Source organism: Heterodontus francisci, unplaced genomic scaffold (assembly GCF_036365525.1).
Source record: "Heterodontus francisci isolate sHetFra1 unplaced genomic scaffold, sHetFra1.hap1 HAP1_SCAFFOLD_286, whole genome shotgun sequence".
Taxonomy (NCBI): domain Eukaryota; kingdom Metazoa; phylum Chordata; class Chondrichthyes; order Heterodontiformes; family Heterodontidae; genus Heterodontus; species Heterodontus francisci.
This window is the reverse complement of record NW_027141006.1, coordinates 1,258,950-1,266,130: the sequence shown is the minus strand read 5'-3', so window position 1 is coordinate 1,266,130 and position 7,181 is coordinate 1,258,950. Positions and strand designations below refer to the sequence as shown.

Genomic DNA, 7,181 nt, shown 5'->3' with positions numbered 1-7,181 from the left:
TCCAGGTTGAATGTAACTGTGAACAAATTTATGTCAAAGAAGTTACCTTTGATGTATCAGCACTGAAGTTCTGTACAAGGAGGAACAGCCATTCCAAACTCATATCCTTCACAAAGGCTGTTTTTGTATGTGATTGACATTCATCATGTATTTTGAATTGAAGCTCACAAGACACAGATGTCAGTGTTGATAATGAAACTTTTCAAGCATGTTGCTGCTGCGAAATAAGGCTCTGCTGGGAGTTGAACCCAGGATCTCCTGTTTACTAGACAGGTGCTTGAACCAACTAAGCTACAGAGCCAGATTGCAAATGTGTGTGCAATTGAAATCAAAGGAAGACCTTGCAGATAGTGGGCAGACTTTGGCGAGTCAAGAGCTGAGTTCGTCACGGCAGAGTTCCCAGCCTCTGACTCGCTCTTGTAGTTGTAGCTGCAGTTGTAATTGTAATAGGCAACCGTCCGTCTCGGAAGACGATGGGCTACACCCGGGGTGTACGTCACTTCTGTGTGAAACATCGTTTGTTGTGGCTGTCGAGGACGACTCGTGAGTGACGATCCCTTCCACAGCTGCTACAGATGAATATCATTGGCCCGAGGTCGACTGATAATTTTTCCTTCCTCTGAGCTCTCTTTCCCACCATCTGGTCATTTCTTTTGTCCTCTGCTTTTCCCATGGTCTTCCTGAATGCCTTTCTCCAGGAATTCCAGTCAGCAGGAAGGACTTCCCATGCATCGACTCCAATCCCAGTCAGCTTGAGAACTCGCTTTGCAGATGTCCTTGTATCACAGACGTGGGTGACCTGTTGGTCTCGGGCTGATAGCAAGCTCACCAAAGAGCATGTCTTTGGCAAAGCGACCGTCATCCATTCAGCACACATGACCCAGTCAACAGAGTCACCGCTGACTCAAGAGGGCAAACATGCTGCAGATCCCTGCACGCTGGTGTACTTCTGCATTCGGCACTCTGTCCTGCCAGGAGATGCCCAATATCCATCTGAGACAGCGGAGGTGGAAGCTGTTCAGCTGCTTTTCTTGGCTTGCATAAGTTGTTGATGCTTCTCTACTATAAAGGAGGGTGCTGAGAACACAAGCCTGGTACACGCGGAGTTTTGTATTTTCGATCAGTTTGCTGTCGGTTCACACTCGTCTTCTCAACTTTGACATGACAGCTGCAGCATTGACAATCCTGGTGCTGATTTCAGTATCAAGGGACAGATTGCTGGCGATTGTTGATCCAAGGTGTGTGAAGCTGTTGACAACCTCCAAAGTGAGCCTGTCGATGTTGATGGAAGGTGGAGTCTCTACGTCCTGGCCCATAACTTTGATCTTCCTGCTGCTGATCGTCAGTCCAAACTCCTTGCAGGCCAGGGAGAACCGATATACAAGCTGCTGTTAATGAACTTCATTATGGGATGTCAGCACAGCGTCATCAGCAAAGAGCAACTCACAGACCAAGAACTGACTCATTTTGGTCTTGGTGCGCAGTCTTGCCAAGATGAACAGCTTGTCATCAGCTCTGGTATGCAGGTGGACACCCCCATCTGAGTCACTGAAAGTTTAAAATAGCAGCATGGAGAAGAATATGCCAATTGTAAAGGATGTGAGCTGTGAGGAGGTTACAAGGAGGCTTCCAGGGGACTTGGACAGGATAAGTGAATGAAATGACAGATGGAATATAATGTGAATAAGTGTGAAGTTATCCACTTTGGTAGAATAAACAGAAAGACAGAATATTTCTTAAATGGTGAGAGGTTGGGAAGTGTTGATGTCCAAAGGGACCTGGGTGTCCTTGTTCATGAGACACTAAAAGCTCGCATGCAAATGCAGCAATCAATTAGGAAGGCAAATGGTATGTTGGCCTTAACACGAGGGGTCATGAGTACAGGAATAAAGATGTCTTGCTGCAATTGTATAGAGCCTTGGTGAGATCGTGCTGGAGTATTGTGCACAGTTTTGGTTTCCTTATCTAAGGAAGGATATACTTGCCACAGAGGGAGTGCAACGGAGGGTCACCAGACTAATCCCTGGGATGGTGGCATTGTTTTATGAGGAAACTGGGCTTGTATTCCTTAAAGTTTCATTTAAAAGGCCATTTAAAACTGAGATAGGGTGGAATTTCTTCACTCAGAGGGTGGTGAATCTTTGGAATTCTCTACCTCAGGGGTTTGTGAAAGTTCAATCATTGAGCATGTTCAGGACAGAAATTGATAGAAATCTTGATACTCATGACATCAAGGGATATGGGGAGAGCGCGGGGAAGTGGTGTTGAGGTAGATGATCATCAAGGATGTAATTGAATGACAGATCAGGCTCGACAGGGTAAACTGCCTCCTCCTACGTTCCGAAGAGAGTTTGCACCAGGACACAGCCCTGTTTTACCCCACTGCTGATCGTGAAAGTGTCTGATGTTGCTCCATTGTAACTGACGGAACTGTGCATGTTCTCGTGGAAAGAAGAGATGACGCCCAAGAGTTCAGGAGGGCAGCCTAGTTTCCACAGCAGTTTGAAGAGTCCGTCTCTGCAAACAAGATCGAAGGCCTTGGTGATGTCTATAAAGACAATGTAGAGTGGTCTGTCCTGTTCACAGTACTTCTCCTGTAACTGCCGAAGTGAGAAAATCATGTCGACTGTCGATCTACCAGCTCTGAAGCTGCACTGAGACTCAGGATAGATGTGATGTCAGGGTCTGCAATCTGGTCAGAGCAATGCGAGCAAAGACCTTCCCCACAATACTTAGCAAGCAGATGCCTCGCTAATTGCTGCAGTCACTGCGATCGCCTTTATTGTTGCACAAGGTGACAATGTTTGCATCACGCAGAGAGGCGCAGATCTCCCCTTCCAACAGAGACACAGAAGTTCATGGGGATGCTGCAGCAGAGCTGCTTTTCCACTTTTGATGATTCCAGGTGGAATATCATCATTTCCCAGGGCTTTACCACTGGCAAGACGGTCAATGGCGTTGTTGAGCTCTATGGTGGTGTCGCTGTCCAGCTCCTCCATGACAGGGAAGTCTGGAATGGTGCTTTGAGCTACTTCAATGGCAATGTTCTCCGTTATGTAGAGTTCAAGGTAATGCTCCACTCACCTTTCCATCTGCTTGTTCGGTTCAGTGATGATCACCCCTGTCTTTGTCTTCAAAGGTGTTGATTTAGTTACTGCTGCTCCCATTGCTTTCATAATTTTTTTTTATTCATTCATGTGATGTGATCATCACTGGCTAAGCCAGCATTTATTGCACTTCCCTCATTTCCCATGAGAAGGTGGTGGTGAGCTGCCTTCTTGAACCGCTGCAGTCTGTGTGAGGTAGGTACACCAACAGTGCTGTTAGGAAGGGAGTTCCAGGACTTTCACCCAGCAACAGTGAAGGAAAGGCGATATAGTTCCAAGTCACGATAGTGTGTGGCTTGGAGGGGAACTTGCAGGTGGTGGTGTTCCCATGAATTTGCTGCCCTTGTCCTTCTAGTTGGTAGAGGTTGCGGGTATGGAAGGTGCTGTCTAAGGAACCTTGGTGTGTTGAATTCCTTCATATGTCCCTCTAGCATCCCCCAGATTCAGTGGCAGTTTGTATGCTGTTGCAGAGTTTTAACCAGTATTGATTGGTGCAGTGCTGAGCAGTCTGCAGAGACTTGTTTCTGGCAGCTCTGAGAGCATCTAGAGTTTGTTTGCTGGAGACTTGTTTGTAGTTCATGAGGACTCTCTTCTTAGTTGCAGTAACTGACTCCATTTCAGTCGAATAAGCCTCAAACCAGTCAGCATTCCTCCCATCTCTTTTCCCATACACAGCGAGTGCAGAGGTATAGATGGTGGCGTGCAGATGATTCCACTTTGATACCACACTGAGGCCTTGGGCGTTTTCTGAAAGAGCCTGATCGAGGATGTTGAGGAACTCCCGGATCAGTGGTTCGGCAAGTGTTGATCCGAGAAGGACCTTTCTTCTTGGATGGATGAAGCTTTCTTGGCTGAAGCCTGACCTTGCTACACACCAGGGAGTGGTCAGTGTCACAGTCAACGCTATGATAGCTGCGTGTGACGAGGACACTGCTGAGGGTGGTACGTCTGGTGATGATAAGGTCTAGCTGGTGCCAGTGGCATGATCTCGGACGTCTCCAGGACACCTTGTGGCACAGCTTGACCTGGAAATAGCTGTTCATCACACAGAGTCCATGGTAACAGCATAGCTCCAGAAACCTCTGTCCATTTTCGTTCATCTTGCTAATCCCCTGGTGCCCTATGCTCGTTGGCCAAGCTGTCGTCAGTACCCAAGCTTGCGTCGAAATCCCCTAGAAGATACAGTCCCTCGGTGCTGGGAATTCTACTGATGGCAGTGTCTAGTGTCTCATAGAATTGATCCTTGACATCTGGGGTGGAGGTGAGTGTCGGCACATAGATGCATATGAGATTAACTGGGCCCGCGCTTGTTGACAAGTGAAGGGTAAGACGTCTATCTGAGCCTACTGTGGGTGGTTCACTCATCACAAGTAGCATGTTATTTACTGTGAAACCCACTCCATGCTCACGAGTTGCCTCTTGGGCTTTCCCCTGCCAGAAGAAGGTGTAGTGTTTCTCTTTGAGGGATCCACTTTGAATGAGTCTAGTTTCTTGCAGCACAGCAATGTCCACATTGAGCCTTGTGAGTTCCTTGTCAATCACAGCTGTCTTGTGTGTGCCATCAACCTGCAGAAGGTTGTCGGTAAGGCCAGGACACATGGTCCTTACATTCCAGCTTGTGATGCGAAGCACTGGTGTCTTCTTTGTTGAGTTTGTCTTGCCTGGTGCATAGATTATCAATCGGCCAGTTGAGAGATATCTCTCGAAGCTGTAAGCACCCATTGAAGCAAGTAGGTCGTGGCAGGACAGCACCTAACTGACTGGGGGCTGCACAGCTTGGAGTAGGTGGTAGTTATCCATTGAGACGCGATGATCTCTCCCACTGTCAAAAGTAGCCCCTAGTGCTCCTACTCTACACCAATTGAGTGAGAGCTTATAATCGGTAACTGTTTCTTCCCATGTTTTGCTAATGTTTAACCATGAAGCTGGAGTGTCCTCTCCAGGGCACAGGCCTGGGCAAATAGTATGGAGACACTGAGCATCAGGACCCCCTCTCAGCATTGCTAGTATTGTCCAAAGGAAAGGAAAAAACCAGTACTATTTGGTACCAGCTCTGCTGTAGGAGTTGCTGGAAAACTACCTGATAAGTAACAGGTATGGGACTCCACTCCGGATTTACTGTCCAGGTTTACTCCCTAAGCCTTCTTCTCTCTCAAGACACCCACAGGGAAGTGAGACTTTTTGCCCATAGATGGGGCTCTGATTCTTGGCATCAGGATGGAACCACACGCCAGTGGGCCTGCATGACATGCACAAGGATATCACACACTGCCCCATCCCTGTGACAGCTCAGAGAGATACCCTGATGATAATTTTCCCCACAGGAAAATCACAAACAGCCCCCTCCCTAGGACAGCTCAGGGTCAGACACTGCACACACTGCAACAACAGTGACATTACTGGATTAGTCCCTCCATTCTGAAAAACAAGCATTCACCCTACTTTATGCTTTCCGTCTCTCAGCCAATTTTGTATCCACGCTGCCACTGCCTCTTTAATCCCATCTGCTCAAATTTTGTTAACAAGTCTATTTTATGGTACTTTTTCAAACACAATTTTGAAGTGCAGACACACACCATCAACCTCACCACCCTGGTCAATTCTCTCTGAAACTTCATCAAAGAAATTAATTCATTAATTAATTCATACACAATCTTCTGTTAACCAATCTGTTCTGGCTGTCATTTATTAGCACATGTTCTACCAAGTGCCAGTTAATTTTCTCCTGGATAATTGTCTCTAAAAGTTTCCCCACCACTGACATTAGACGAACTGGTCTGTAGTTCCTGGGTTTATCTCTCTTTTTAAACAGGGCTGTAAAATTAGCAATCCTTGCAGACTTATCTTACAGTTCTGGAAAGTCTATTGTGGACAATCTCTTTGGGCATGACTTTAACCAATTAAAGCAACAGGATACTTGATTAATAAGTCCAGAACTTTTATTGAGAGTAAAATAGTACTTAATAATTGGAAGTAAAATTATCTTGAACAAACTTGGGGAATATAACTTTACAGCTCTGGCAGGTGTGTGGACTGGTCGAGCTTGGTCTCAGAGTGTCACGGTCCTCTTTGTCCAGCCTAGATCCCTCATCAGGTGGAGAACTTGGTCGATGATCTGAGCCTTTACCCCTGAGATCTTCTCGTGTTCCTGCACACTGAAACCTTACAAGATCCCTACTTTTAACCCCTGGATGGCCATCACACCACCTTGTAAAATAATAATTGGTCTGAGCTGTTGCTAGGTACATTTAATTGATGATGTCTTCCACTAACAGCCAACTGTCCTCAGAATCTCAGACATGAGTACAATGGAGTGGTTTCACACTGTCTCCCAATCTGATCTGAAACAAGTTTCCTATTCATTAAATCGAGACTCTTGAAAATGATGGAAATACTCAGCAGGTCTGGCAGCATCTGTGGAGAGAGAAACAGAGTTAACGTTTCAGATCTGTGATCTTTCATCAGAACTGGGCTGAAATTGTCTGAGGGACTGAGATTGTGGAATCAATTTCAGGGTCAAAAACATTGTACTCTGTAAGGATAGGAAGATGGTGATTATTAAGTATAGTGCAAGAATATAGATGCTTTTACATTATTTGAATCAACATTGATTTAAACCTTGTGCTCACGAAACCTATCTTTTGATCACAATGACATTGATAACAATGGAAAAAGCAACACATGCATTTCACGACCACAGGACTTTGGAAAGCCTTTTACAGCCAATGAAGTACTTTCCAAGTGTAGTCACTGTACAGTACAATGCAATACCCTACAATAAGGATATTTCACATTCGAGTCACGCAAGTCCCAGGCAATGACCTTCTGAAACAAGAGAGAATCTAACCCTCTCCCCTTGACATTCAACAGCATTACGAGTGCTGAATCCCCCACGATGAACATCCTGGGGGTTACCATTGACCAGAAACTGAACTGCAGTAGTCATATAAATATCATGGCGACAAGAGCAGGTCAGACACTAGGAATCCTGCGGCGAGTAACTCACCTCCTGACTCCCCAAAGCCTGTCCCCTATCCACAAGGCACAAGTCAGGAGTGTGATGGAATCCTCTCC

At 46.1% G+C, this 7,181-nt stretch overlaps 1 non-coding gene across 1 annotated transcript; it reads right to left on the bottom strand.

The window, feature by feature from the left end:
- Positions 1 to 227: 227 nt before the first annotated feature.
- Positions 228 to 301, bottom strand: trnat-agu (transfer RNA threonine (anticodon AGU)). Its single transcript has one exon. It is a non-coding gene; the product is annotated as a tRNA-Thr (tRNA).
- Positions 302 to 7,181: the final 6,880 nt, after the last annotated feature.